Source organism: Patella vulgata, chromosome 5 (assembly GCF_932274485.2).
Source record: "Patella vulgata chromosome 5, xgPatVulg1.2, whole genome shotgun sequence".
NCBI lineage: Eukaryota > Metazoa > Mollusca > Gastropoda > Patellidae > Patella > Patella vulgata.
The window spans coordinates 11,898,495-11,913,563 of record NC_065883.2 but is presented as its reverse complement, the minus strand read 5'-3'; the positions used below and the strand labels follow the sequence as shown (position 1 = coordinate 11,913,563).

The following is a 15,069-nucleotide window of genomic DNA, read 5'->3' as shown; positions in this document are numbered from 1 at the left end:
TTAAAACCAACCAATGAACGAAGCTGGGTCTTTGGATATATTCAGGATTACAGTAGTGTATTTATCGCAAGACCATGTCTTTTTTCCAAACTTGATACAAGCTTACCGGTAGATCAGAAATGAAATGAAATGAAATGGGGTTTAACGTCCTACTGTTCTGCTCCTATACTGGGCTAATGAAGACGGGTATACGCCATACAGTGTGCTATGAGGGAAATTTTGCCCGGGGAGCGGCACTATCGCCTACTTTTATATCGAATTCCAACTGCCAGGGGATCTGGCAATGTCCAAATACGAAATTTCAGGTATCATGTTACATATTAGTGAAAATCACATTCATTTCTGTTTGTAAATATGTAAATAGTTTCCTGATACAATCGTATTTTCATAATTTAAATCCAACAAATATCACACTATTAAAGGGGTATTCAAGTCAAAATACTGGTCTAAATACAAAATTCCAGATACCATGTTAAGTATCACTGATTGCTCTTTTCAAATATGCAAATACTTTTCTGGCACATTCATATTTGCTTAACTTTACAAAATAAGATTAAAGTTGAAGTGAAGGAAGGGGGGGGGGGGGCTAAACTAAACTAAAATAAAGATACAGGGCTTAATCAAAAATTCTCTATGTCCATACTAAAAGATGTATAGTCATTCCTCTCTTTAAATATATTATTTATTTGTTGGGCACAATGCCTATATATTGTTGGGTTTTTTTAATGGATCAAAGTAGGCTACTCAACTCTGTTTATAGAGAGATTGGAAAGAGTGGGGGTGTTTAAAATATAAAAATACGGGTATTAATACGAAATTCCAGTTATTATGTTATAAATAACTTGAAAGTATGTTTCTTTGGCTGCTTGAATCTATCAATTATTTCCTGGCACATTCAAAATTACGCACGGTCGTCTAGATAGTTTCTTATGGTGTGCCAGCTTGATTTGTTTTGTCGTGCGGTGAATATCCCTATAGTGTGCTTGTGTCGGGTTTCCATATATGTTAATAAGTCACGTGATATCCTACATTTGCATATGCAAGTTGATGCTGTGCTAAAGTTGCTATGTAGAAAGTGTGAAGGACAAATGGGATGTGGCAGAGCGCAAATGTAAAATGTAATGAGACATGACATGACATGAAATGGGGTTTAACGTCCTCCGAACTGGGCTAATGAAGACGGGCATACGCCATACAGTGTGCTATGAGGGAAATTTTGCCCGAACAGCAGCACTATGGCCTACTCTTATATCGAATTCCAACGGTCTAGGGATCTTTTACGTGCACGCCAATGTGTACACAGGACCTCGGTTTTTCGTCTCATCCAAATGACTAGACAGCTGTCCTTGTCAGGCCCTCCGTCCTGCATCACTGACAAGGGGAAACCACGCCGGAAAATCTGGATGAACTTTCTCGGCCAATGCAGGGATCGAACACCCGACCTCCAGGCTAGCGAGCCAGCGCCTTACCCACTTAGCCACGTGATCCCCCGAAAATGAAATGAGAGAAATGTAAAATGTAGACACGTCAAAAAAAGCATTTTCCCACAAAACATTTGTCATTTAACACTTAACATTTGACGTTTTACATTTAACTCTTGCCTTTGAGGTATTTTGACTTTATCAATATCGGTATTAGGACTTTGTACATTGTATTTTTTACATATAATCAATGGAAACGACATTGTCGCAGAGCATTTAATATTGGCAGCGATACCCTTCCATATACTGAAACATATATCATTAAAACTAAAAATACCGTACATCATGTAAAAACTAAATTTGTCTAATGCCGCAATGCGGGTCTTTTGCTGGCTGCAATTGTTATAGCATAAATTATTATTTAGACATTTATTTATATGACAATAATTTGTAGCAATATTTGTAAATATACTGTGTACCGGTACTGTTTTGTATGCCAAAGTGTCATTTTTAAATTAAAATTGTTGCAAGAATGACCAACTTTAAATTAAAGGAGCTAAATCGCTAATATTTGGGACCTAGAAATTGACACGAATGTCATATGAATGTATATAAACGGATTTACATTCAATCATTTCGGTTTTTACTCTATTTCAAATCAGTTATGTTCAGCGAAATACGCCATAAGTCTCAATCGAATGGCAATCTAGCGTCTGGTATTCCAGTCTCCACTCGACAGTATTTATTGCCCATACTCTCCAGATAAGAATACAGAGTCACCGTTTAACATGCCTTATCGTTCTTCGAGTTCCTTGTTGCAAATAGCACTTTGTGTACCGGTACCAATGGTAAAATATTTACCTGTACCGGTACGGTACTTTGTGTTAAATATTGGATATCAGAAGCCCATCTTTTCCCAGTAAGTTAGATCACAACATCAATGTTGATTTAGATTGACAAATAATTTGTGTTTTCAATGTCAAAATTTTTGGATAATATTGTGTTAAGAGACTTCAAGCTACTTTAAATGTAACATCACAATCACATGCAACTTCATCATCAATGTTTCATCCTAAATTCCTTCCTTATGCTTATAATTTTTCAAAGTTTTAGTAGATCTAGCCTATATATTATATATGTGCGTAATATAATGAAAACACTATCATAAGAATGGTTTTAAAATTCTGCCTTGGAAAATTAGCCAAAAATCTCTCTTAATTATAACTATGTACATGTACGGTACTACAGTACATACTTCTAGTTTTTACTAAAAGTAAAAGTTTTGAGGTCGGCGACCACGTTACAACAAACTAACATAGGCTTTCTTTATTCGAACTCACATATTTTAAGATTTTCCTTATTTGCTTTCCAATGAAAAGGGGAAATAAGCATAATATAATAAACAAACAAGCCAATTTACACGAAATGAAAATCGTGATTAATAACTGTGCAAGTCTAACTTTTTACCAATTCCGATGCTTTTTGGAATCAGTCTCAGAATTGAAGGCGGGGCATCTGTGCCTGTGGCTTCTTCTCAAGGTATTGCACATGCGCATACAGGAAGTTTCCAGTCAACACACGAGGTCGATGGTTGGGCTAAAATTTGGGAATAGTTTGTTTGACTGAAATAAAAAACGCACTAACTCAAATATGATTACATCGTTTTTTGTCTATTTGGATTATTTTCCCCCCAAGTTCAAATCTGACAGTTGAAGTCACAACTTTATTGAGATTTTCCTTCCAATAGCAATCCCCTAAACAACGTGTTGACCTCTCTTTGCGAGTAAGGTCGTCATCTAGGGTTAAGGGTCAACGACTGACGTCATCAACTGAAAACAATGGCCGTACTAATATAAACAACTTGAATTAAGTCTGTGTCCGATGCATAAAACTGATGACAGCATAGTATCTAGTCGCTTCGGAATAAAAACAACCGTGTGGAGGGATTTATAGAGGAGTAGGCTACATGTTGTTGTCCCCCGCCTTTCGAAGAAAGCAGGGGACTATTAAAATGGGTTCGTCCGTCTGTCTGTCCGTCACACTTTTTGGGACACAATAACTCTCTTCCTAATTGAGCTAGAATGTTCAAACTTGGTGTATGTGTTTATTAGGTCAATGCCTTGATGGAGTTCGAAGATGAGCATTTTCCGCTTAGGGTAAGCAGAGATAAGCAATTTGATTGGTTGATGCTTTGGGACACGATAACTCTCTTCCTAATTGGGCTAGAATGTTCAAACTTGGTGTATGTGTTGATTAGGTCAATGCCTTAATGGAGTTCGAAGATGAGCATTTTCCGCTTAGGGTAAGCAGAGATAAGCAATTTGATTGGTTGATGCTTTGGGACACGATAACTTTTAATTGAGCTAGAATGTTCAAACTTGGTGTATGTGTTTATTAGGTCAATGCCTTGATGGAGTTCGAAGATGAGCATTTTCCGCTTAGGGTAAGCAGAGATAAGCAATTTGATTGGTTGATACTTTGGGGCACGATAACTCTCTTCCTAATTGAGCTAGAATGTTCAAACTTGGTGTATGTGTTGATTAGGTCAATGCCTTGATGGAGTTCGAAGATGAGCATTTTCCGCTTAGGGTAAGCAGAGATAAGCAATTTGATTGGTTGATGCTTTGGGACACGATAACTTTAGTTCTAATTAAGTGAGATTGATGAAACTTGGTGTATAGATTTATTATATGAATACCTTAACTAAGTTCGATAATGAACATTTTTTGCTGAGGGTAAGCAGAGTGATAAGCAATTTGATTGGTAGAAACTTTGGAACACAATAACTCTCCTTCTAATTGAGGTAGAATGTTCAAACTTGGCATAGGTGTCTATTAGGTGAATGTTTAAACTTGATGTATATGTAGATGTTCATTAGGTGAATGTCTTGACTGAGTTCAATAATTAACATTTCGAGCTGAAGCTAAGCAGAGCTAATCGATTTCATTTGTCGATGGTTTGGGACAATATAATCTTGATTCTATCTGATAGAGAGTGATGAAACTTAGTGAAAAAAATAAATGTGCGATTAATTAATATGTGTCATCTATTTATTTTGCAATTTCGGCGGGGGACATCAGCCTCACTGTTGGCTTGTTATCTTAGTTACTGCCACCACTGCTTAATAAAGTCAAGCTTTACGTTTTTCCTCGTCATATTGAGCGACTGGATTATTCGACTGAATTATCTGCTTGATTTTTTTTTCGACCGGATTATTTGACTGTTTTTTGGTCTATCCCCGGCCCTAAATACCTAATTATCAGACTACTTTTGCCCCATAAATTGAACTTGAAACTATTTGGCAGGGGAGGGAGGTGTAAGCCCCCGGCTCTTTTACAGCTATGGCTATGGGTATGACTGAACTACTCGGTATTATCTTAGTTCACTGCAATTCCTGCTTATTATTGAACGGCTGTTTTTAACTTCTCATCATATAACTGTCAAAAGCACATTTTGTCAACTTGATCTGGTCTGAAGACCCAACTTGATCTGGGATGTGGATTTATCGACAGTGATATTCGTCTAGTTTTATTGACTGAGATATTCGACTTATTTTATCGACTGAGATATTCGACTTATTTTATCGGACTTGTTTTATCGACTGAATTATTTGACTCGTTTTATTGACTGAGATATTTGACTGGCTTAATCGTCTGGATGAGGCCACAAGATAATAGTTTTATTGACTGGGATATTTGACTTTTTTCGACAATAAAATCAGTCAAATAATTCAGTTGACAGAACCAGTCGAATAATTCAGTCAACAAAACCAGTCAAATAATCCAGTTGAAAAAAAACAGTCAAATAATCTAGTCAATAAAACCAGTTGAATAATCCTGGCGAAAAAACAGTCAAATATCCCAGTCGATAAAACCAGTCGCTCAATATTAAGTACCGGTGGCAGTGAGCTAAGGTAATATAGAATAGCCCAATCATGGTCGTAGCCAGGGGCTTCACCCCCCGCCCCTCCCAACTACTTTAAAGTCAGATTTTTCGGGCAAAAGTCTTATGATCTAGGTATTTAGTTGATACATGTACTAAACGGAGAGTAATGTTTTTGGCCCGTCATCTAAGTGAATAGAATCCTACATAGGCCTGTAGTCAGGGGCTGGGGGTATTGGACGAGTCAGGGTTTTTTCTGTGACCTCGTCAAGTCGAATATTTCAGTGTATATTTCAGTAGAAAAAAAGCAGTCGCTTGACTTGATGGTGGAGGCCCATACTTTATGAATCACTAATTGGAGTGAACTAAGATAACAATAAGTAGCCTGGAGCCACGGTGGCTAAGTGAGTAAGACACTGGCTCGCTAGTCTGGAGGTTTGTTCCTGGTATTGGCCGAAAAAGTTCCTCAGGATTTTCCGGGTGGTTTCCCCCTGTCAGTGGGGCAGTCGTTTGGATGGGATGAAAAACCAAGGTCCCATGTACACATTGGCATGCATGTAAAAGATCCCCTGTATGGCATATGCCTGACTTTATTAGCTCAGTCGGTGCACAACAGTAGGACGTTAAAGCTCATTTTATTTCATTGAGTAGCCCTTTCATGCTCATAACACGGTTCCACTTTCAGGGAATGTATCTGGTCGAGTGTGTTCTCTAAGTATCGGAAATGAATACAGATTTTTCGAATAGATCTTCAACACTTTATTTCAAGAGCAAATAAATAACAGCAACAAGTAAACAACTTATAACTTCCTATAAATTGGTCCTCCAACTGGTATATAGGTTCCCTCAGCTGGTCTCTCCAACTATAATTCATCTTACATACATTTTTCTTTTTATATAAATTAGTTACTATGAAAGTATTGACATAAACATATAATTATTGAAGGATTAAGTCATTTAAACATTAGCCTAGTCGGTGCACAACAGAAGGATGTTAAACCCCATTTCACTTCATTATTAAGCGGGAATGGTTAAGTGGGTAAGACGCCGGCTCGCTAGTCTGGAGGTTACATGTAGGTGTTCGATCCCTGCATTGCCCGAAAGAGTTCATCCAGATTGTCCGGTGTGATTCCCCTTTGTCAGTGATGCAGGACAGAGGGCCTGACAAGGTTAGCTGTGTAGTCATTCGGATGGGATGACAAAACGAGGTCCTGTGTACACATTGGAATAAATGTAAAAGATTCCTTGACAGGTGGAATTCGATATAAGAGTAGGCTGTAGTGCACTGTCCAGACAAAATTTCCCTCATGGCACACTGTATGGCGTATGCCCGTCTTCATTAGCCCAACAGTAGGACGTTAAACTCCATTTCATTTCATATTATTAAGTAGCCCTTTCATGCTTATAACATGGTTCGACTTTCAGGGAATGTATCGCGTGGAGTGTGTTCTCTAAGTATTGGAAATGACTACAGATTCTTTGAATAGATCTTCAACACTTTATTTCAGGAGCAAATAAATAACAGCAACAAGTAAACAACTTATAACTTATAACTTCCTATAAATCAGTCCTGCAACTAAGTTGGTCTCTCCAACTACTGTATAATTCATCCTACATACACTTGTCTTTTTATATAAATTAGTTACTATGAAAGTGTTGAAATAAGCATATAATTATTGAAGGATTAAGTCTTAAGCCATTTAAAACAATAGTTAATGAAACTGACCAGATCAAACACTCTAGTTGCCAGCCTGTCATAATTTATATGGAGTGACAAATTAATTGTTGTCTGCTTCTAATGACTAACCAAGCATTAATGAATGTTAAAATATAGATTTGAAATTAAAAATAGAATTAAACAATAATAAAATAACATATGACCTATACATGAGTCATGTGTATCCACCTTAAAATTATTTCAAACAAAAACATGACCCCATGTTTTGATCATTAATACAATCAAAATCCTTATTTTTCCATTATTCAAAATAACATAATCTATAACTATTTTCACGATAATAATTTCTATTCCTGTACAAAGGATTCCTGCTGTAAGGCCTAACATGTCTAAATCTGTGATCTTGAGTCTTGACGGCTGGTGCATTTGGCACTAAAACTTGAAACATCTCGCATGGCTGCAACCTTTATCATGGCAATTGGCAGGATGACACCATTAACACAAGGTTATTAAAAAAAAGATACATCGTTAGTACCAGAACATTTTGAACACCCGCATCCTTTTTACTGGAGGTCACAGAAACCTCTACTTTTTGGGCACCCTTCTTTGCAAAAAATTCCAGCTGTCGCTGTCTATCCCTTTGTATTTGGACAAAAGAACGATATTTCTTTTCCGGACTGGGTAATTAATTTTCTGAGAAGTCCTTTTTAAAGCCCATTTAAACCCTTGTTTGAGACTCCAAGACACTGATAGTTGATCAAGATTTCTTATTGCTGCTACTGCTGCTGAAGGAAGAATAAAGTTGATATCTATGCCTTCTTCTTCAATATATTATGTACAATTTGACTAGCAGGGAATGTAGCTCTTCGACGTGTGTTCTCTTAGGATCAGAAATGAATACAGATTCTTGGACTGGATCTTCAACACTTTATTTCAGGAGCAAATAGTGCCTACATAACAGCAACAATTAAACAACTTATAACTTCCTATAAATCGGATCCCCAATTACATGTAGTATATAGGTTTCCTAGGTCTCTCCAAGTAATGATTCATCTTACATAAATCTGACATTTTAACGTGGCCTAGTCCAGACGATAAAATCCCACACATATCTCAGTCGATAAAATCAGTCAAATACTTCAGTCGATGAAACCAGTCGGAAAAACAGCCCAACAGCGAACCAAGATAATATTGAGTAGCTTAATGTTCGTTGCCATAGCTGTAGAAGCCGAGGGCTTGGGCGGGGTTTGGTCCTCACCTGTCGCAGGAGATAATTGTACTTAAGTAGATACTAATATTGTCGGCCCCCACCTCGAAACGTATAGTCCCTATATATGACCATAGAAACGGGGTGTTGGTTGAACGGGAGGGGCCCTGTGCGTGGGAGCGAAAATACTGGTATCTAAAGTACATGTATCACTTAAGACTTGAAACTAGTTGGGAAACCCCCCGGCCCCTACCCAATGCCCCCGGATCCTTCAGTTATGGCTACGAGCATGATTTGCTAATGAAGACGGGCCTACGCCATACACTGTGCTATGAGGGAAATTTTGCCCGGACAGCGGCACTACGGCCTACTCTTATATCGAATTCCATCTGTCAAGGGATCTTTTACGTCCACGCCAATGTATACACGGGACCTCGGTTTTTCGTCCCACCCGAAAGACTAGACAGCTGTCCTTGTCTGCCTCGAAAAGAATAGAGTCCCTATATATGATATGAACGTAGAAAGGGGATGCGATGGGGCCGGGGGGGGGGGGGGGGAGGTATTTGACATTTTCATGTGGCCTCGTCCAGTCGATAAAATCAGTCAGTTAGTTCAGTCGAATAATCCAGTCGAAAAGTTCAGTCGAATAATTCAGTCGAATAAACAAGTCGCTCAATATTAAGCAGCGGTGGCAATGAGCTAAGATAATATAGTAGCAAATCATGCTCGTAGCCATAGCTGAAGGAGCCGGGGGCATGGGGTAGGGACCGGGGGGCTTCCCAACTAGTTTCAAAAAAGAAATGGGGTTTTAACGTCCTACTGTTCTGCTTGGAACTGGGCTAATGAAGACGGGCATATGCCATACACTGTGCGATGAGGGAAATTTTGCCCGGACAGCGGCACTACGGCATACTCTTATATCGAATTCCATCTGTCAAGGGATCTTTTACGTCCACGCCAATATATACACGGGACCTCGGTTTTTCGTCCCATCCGAAAGACTAGACAGCTGTCCTTGTCCGCCTCGAAAAGAATAGAGTCCCTATATATGATATGAAAGAAGAAAGGGGGTGGGGGGGGGAGGTATTAGACATTTTCATGTGGCCTCATCCAGTCGATAAAATCAGTCAGTTTGTTCAGTCGAATAAACCAGTCGAAAAGTTCAGTCGAATACTTCAGTCGAATAGTTCAGTCGAATAATCCAGTCGAATAATTCAATCGAATAAACAAGTCGCTCAATATTAAGCAGCGGTGGCAGCGGGCTAAGATAATTAGTAGCAAATCATGCTCGTAGCCATAGCTGAAGGAGCCGGGGGCATGGGGTAGGGACCGGGGGCTTCCCAACTAGTTTCAAGAAATGAAAAGAAATGAAATGAGGTTTTAACGTCCTACTGTTCTGCTTGGAACTGGGCTAATGAAGACGGGCATACGCCATACACTGTGCTATGAGGGAAATTTTGCCCGGACAGCGGCACTATGGCCTACTCTTATATCGAATTCCATCTGTCAAAGGATCTTTTACGTCCACGCGAATGTGTACACGGGACCTCGGTTTTTCATCCCATCCGAACGACTAGACAGCTGTCCTTGTCCGCCTCGAAAAGAATAGAATCCCTATATATGATATGAACGAAGAAAGGGGATGGGGTGGGGCGGGGGGATGAGTTATTTGACATTTTCATGTGGCCTCGTCCAGTCGATAAAATCAGTCAGTTAGTTCAGTCGAATAATCCAGTCGAATAATTCAGTCGAAAAGTTCAGTCGAATAATTCAGTCGAAAAGTTCAGTCGAATACTTCAGTCGAATAATTCAGTCGAATAATCCAGTCGAATAAACAAGTCGCTCAATATTAAGCAGCGGTGGCAGCGGGCTAAGATAATTAGTAGCAAATCATGCTCGTATCCATAGCTGAAGGAGCCAAGGGCATGGGGTAGGAACCAGGGGGCTTCCCAACTAGTTTCAAGAAATGAAATGGGGTTTTAGCGTCCTACTGTTCTGCTTGGAACTGGGCTAATGAAGACGGGCAAACGCCATACACAGTGCTATGAGGGAAATTTTGCCCGGACAGCGGCACTACGGCCTACTCTTATATCGAATTCCATCTGTCAAGGGATCTTTTACGTCCACGCCAATGTATACACGGGACCTCGGTTTTTCGTCCCATCCGAAAGACTAGACAGCTGTCCTTGTCCGCCTTGAAAAGAATAGAATCACTATATATGATATGAACGAAGAAAGGGGATGGGGTGGGGCGGGGGGGATGAGGTATTTGACATTTTCATGTGGCCTCGTCCAGTCGATAAAATCAGTCAGTTAGTTCAGTCGAATAATCCAGTCGAATAAACCAGTCGAATAATTCAGTCGAAAAGTTCAGTCGAATAGTTCAGTCGAATAGTTCAGTCGAATAAACAAGTCGCTCAATATTAAGCAGCGGTGGCAGCGGGCTAAGATAATATAGTAGCAAATCATGCTCGTAGACATAGCTGAAGGAGCCGGGGCATGGGGTAGGGACCTGGGGGCTTCCCAACTAGTTTCAAGAAATGAAAAGAAATGAAATGGTGTTTTAACGTCCTACTGTTCTGCTTGGAACTGGGCTTATGAAGACTGGCATACGCCATACACTGTGCGATGAGGGAAATTTTGCCCGGACAGCGGCACTACGGCATACTCTTATATCGAATTCCATCTGTCAAGGGATCTTTTACGTCCACGCCAATGTATACACGGGACCTCGGTTTTTCGTCCCATCCGAAAGACTAGACAGCTGTCCTTGTCCACCTCGAAAAGAATAGAGTCCCTATATATGATATGAACGAAGAAAGGGGATGGGGTAGGGGGTGAGGTATTTGACATTTTCATGTGGCCTCGTCCAGTCGATAAAATCAGTCAGTTAGTTCAGTCGAATAATCCATATATATTGACTCTATTCTTTTCGAGGCGGACAAGGACAGCTGTCTAGTCGTTCGGATGGGACGAGCATGAACTAACTGACTGATGTTATCGACTGAACTAACTGACTGATTTTATCGACTGGACGAGGCCAAATGATAATGTCAAATACCTCATCCCCATATGCCCCCCTAACCCAACATATCATATATAGGGACTCTATATTCTTTTGGTGGTGGACAAGGACAGATGTCTAGTCGTTTGGATGGGACGAAAAACCGAGGTCCCGTGTACACATTGGCGTGCACTTAAAAGATGGGGGCATATGGGGATGAGGGAAAAAGTAAAGCATGACTTTATTAAGCCGCGGTGGCAATAACACCTTAAAGTTTTAATTTGAACAATCAAATTTGAACATGAGGGGACGTAAAAAATAAACAAAAACAATGATAAAAGATATTGGAATTAGTGCGTTTTTTCTTTAACTTACACTGATTACAAACGATTCCAAAATTTTAATAAGCAATCGACCGGTTTATTCGACTGACTATTTGATTTGGACTTAGGGTCGACTCGAAAAGATGCGGGATCGAAAGAATTGCTATTAATAGAAACGACAACATCCGCTCAATGTTTGATTATCCAGACACGGCAAAGGACATCCGCTTAAAAACCGCCTGGCAGTACGCGTCTCAAAGTATTTTTAGTAACAACAGTTGGCACTGGAAAGAGACGCCGCGTGCGCAATAGTGCATCGATATGAAGGCATACAAATTGTTTACGGCTTTTTATATTACGATATTCAATTATTTCTGATTAAATTATTTTTTATATTTGCGCGAGTACTTAATCACTCACGTAAATTTGGTTTTACGCGAGCGTAGCGTGCGCGCGAGTTATTACTCGCGTCTCGTGGCACGCCCTGTCGCCTACTCTTATATCGAATTCCAACTGCCAGGGGATCTGGCAATGTCCAAATACGAAATTTCAGGTATCATGTTACATATTAGTGAAAATCACATTCATTTCTGTTTGTAAATATGTAAATAGTTTCCTGATACAATCGTATTTTCATAATTTAAATCCAACAAATATCACACTATTAAAGGGGTATTCAAGTCAAAATACTGGTCTAAATACAAAATTCCAGATACCATGTTAAGTATCACTGATTGCTCTTTTCAAATATGCAAATACTTTTCTGGCACATTCATATTTGCTTAACTTTACAAAATAAGATTAAAGTTGAAGTGAAGGAAGGGGGGGGGGCTAAACTAAACTAAAATAAAGATACAGGGCTTAATCAAAAATTCTCTATGTCCATACTAAAAGATGTATAGTCATTCCTCTCTTTAAATATATTATTTATTTGTTGGGCACAATGCCTATATATTGTTGGTTTTTTTAATGGATCAAAGTAGGCTACTCAACTCTGTTTATAGAGAGATTGGAAAGAGTGGGGGTGTTTAAAATATAAAAATACGGGTATTAATACGAAATTCCAGTTATTGTGTTATAAATAACTTGAAAGTATGTTTCTTTGGCTGCTTGAATCTATCAATTATTTCCTGGCACATTCAAAATTACGCACGGTCGTCTAGATAGTTTCTTATGGTGTACCAGCTTGATTTGTTTTGTCGTGCGATGAATATCCCTATAGTGTGCTTGTGTCGGGTTTCCATATATGTTAATAAGTCACGTGATATCCTACATTTGCATATGCAAGTTGATGCTGTGCTAAAGTTGCTATGTAGAAAGTGTGAAGGACAAATGGGATGTGGCAGAGCGCAAATGTAAAATGTAATGAGACATGACATGACATGAAATGGGGTTTAACGTCCTACTGTTTTGCTCCGAACTGGGCTAATGAAGACGGGCATACGCCATACAGTGTGCTATGAGGGAAATTTTGCCCGAACAGCGGCACGACAGCCTACTCTTATATCAAATTCCAACTGTCTAGGGATCTTTTACGTGCACGCCAATGTGTACACAGGACCTCGGTTTTTCGTCTCATCCAAATGACTAGACAGCTGTCCTTGTCAGGCCCTCCGTCCTGCATCACTGACAAGGGGAAACCACGCCGGAAAATCTGGATGAACTTTCTTGGCCAATGCAGGGATCGAACACCCGACCTCCAGGCTAGCGAGCCAGTGCCTTACCCACTTAGCCACGTGATCCCCCGAAAATGTAATGAGAGAAATGAGAGAAATGTAAAATGTAGACACGACAAAAAAAGCATTTTCCCACAAAACATTTGTCATTTAACACTTAACATTTGACGTTTTACATTTAACTCTTGCCTTAGAGGTATTTTGACTTTATCAATATCGGTATTAGGACTTTGTACATTGTATTTTTTACATATAATCAATGGAAACGACATTGTCGCAGAGCATTTAATATTGGCAGCGATACCCTTCCATATACTGAAACATATATTATTAAAACTAAAAATACCGTACATCATGTAAAAACTAAATTTGTCTAATGCCGCAATGCGGGTCTTTTGCTGGCTGCAATTGTTATAGCATAAATTATTATTTAGACATTTATTTATATGACAATAATTTGTAGCAATATTTGTAAATATACTGTGTACCGGTACTGTTTTGTATGCCAAAGTGTCATTTTTAAATTAAAATTGTTGCAAGAATGACCAACTTTAAATTAAAGGAGCTAAATCGCTAATATTTGGGACCTAGAAATTGACACGAATGTCATATGAATGTATATAAACGGATTTACATTCAATCATTTCGGTTTTTACTCTATTTCAAATCAGTTATGTTCAGCGAAATACGCCATAAGTCTCAATCGAATGGCAATCTAGCGTCTGGTATTCCAGTCTCCACTCGACAGTATTTATTGCCCCTACTCTCCAGATAAGAATACAGATTCACCGTTTAACATGCCTTATCGTTCTTCGAGTTCCTTGTTGCAAATAGCACTTTGTGTACCGGTACCAATGGTAAAATATTTACCGGTACCGGTACGGTACTTTGTGTTAAATATTGGATATCAGAAGCCCATCTTTTCCCAGTAAGTTAGATCACAACATCAATGTTGATTTAGATTGACAAATAATTTGTGTTTTCAATGTCAAAATTTTTGGATAATATTGTGTTAAGAGACTTCAAGCTACTTTAAATGTAACATCACAATCACATGCAACTTCATCATCAATATGTTTCATCCTAAATTCCATATGCTTATAATTTTTCAAAGTTTTAGTAGCCTATATATTATATATGTGCGTAATATAATGAAAACACTATCATAAGATTGGTTTTAAAATTCTGCCTCGGAAAATTAGCCAAAAATCTCTCTTAATTATAACTATGTACATGTACGGTACTACAGTACATACTTCTAGTTTTTACTAAAAGTAAAAGTTTTGAGGTCGGCGACCACGTTACAACAAACTAACAAAGGCTTTCTTTATTCGAACTCACATATTTTAAGATTTTCCTTATTTGCTTTCCAATGAAAAGGGGAAATAAGCATAATATAATAAACAAACAAGCCAATTTACACGAAATGAAAATCGTGATTAAGAACTGTGCAAGTCTAACTTTTTACCAATTCCGATGCTTTTTGGAACCAGTCTCAGAATTGAAGGCGGGGCATCTGTGCCTGTGGCTTCTTCTCAAGGTATTGCACATGCGCATACAGGAAGTCACGGGAGTGTACCTTTGAGCCGATAACGTATGATTACGAAGCGACTGGTCTGTGGAAATGTCAATATCTGCTAATCGCCACATGTATTAATTCATTGAATGTCGACCCCAGATCTTGGATATTAGTTTTATAATTTAAGAAACAGCAGTACTTTATTTTGCATCTGTTACGAAGATATTACAGTGTGAAATATGATGCATGCCATGCACTAACTGACTTCAGCTTCTAACATGATCAAATGACACATCGATTCCGATACTGTTCACTCACTAATCGGAGATTTATTAGCCTTCAGTTTACATACATAGCAG

General features: G+C 38.9%; 2 protein-coding genes across 7 annotated transcripts in view; one reads left to right on the top strand and one right to left on the bottom strand.

Moving 5' to 3' along the window:
• Positions 1 to 15,012, bottom strand: part of LOC126822242 (zinc finger protein 227) — a 17,968-nt gene extending 2,956 nt beyond the window's left edge. The window contains exon 1 of one of the 6 annotated variants that reach the window (XM_050551019.2): positions 14,910 to 15,012. The gene's annotated coding sequence lies outside the window, so the exon portion shown is untranslated. Of the gene's footprint in view, positions 1 to 2,761; positions 2,987 to 14,659; positions 14,767 to 14,909 lie in introns of those variants that run through there. The other 5 variants (XM_050551010.2, XM_050551011.2, XM_050551014.2 and 2 more) reach the window with 5 other exon arrangements.
• The window catches only part of LOC126822229 (protein numb), a 76,398-nt gene continuing 76,257 nt past the window's right edge, over positions 14,929 to 15,069 (top strand). The window contains exon 1 of the mRNA XM_050550992.2: positions 14,929 to 15,069. The gene's annotated coding sequence lies outside the window, so the exon portion shown is untranslated.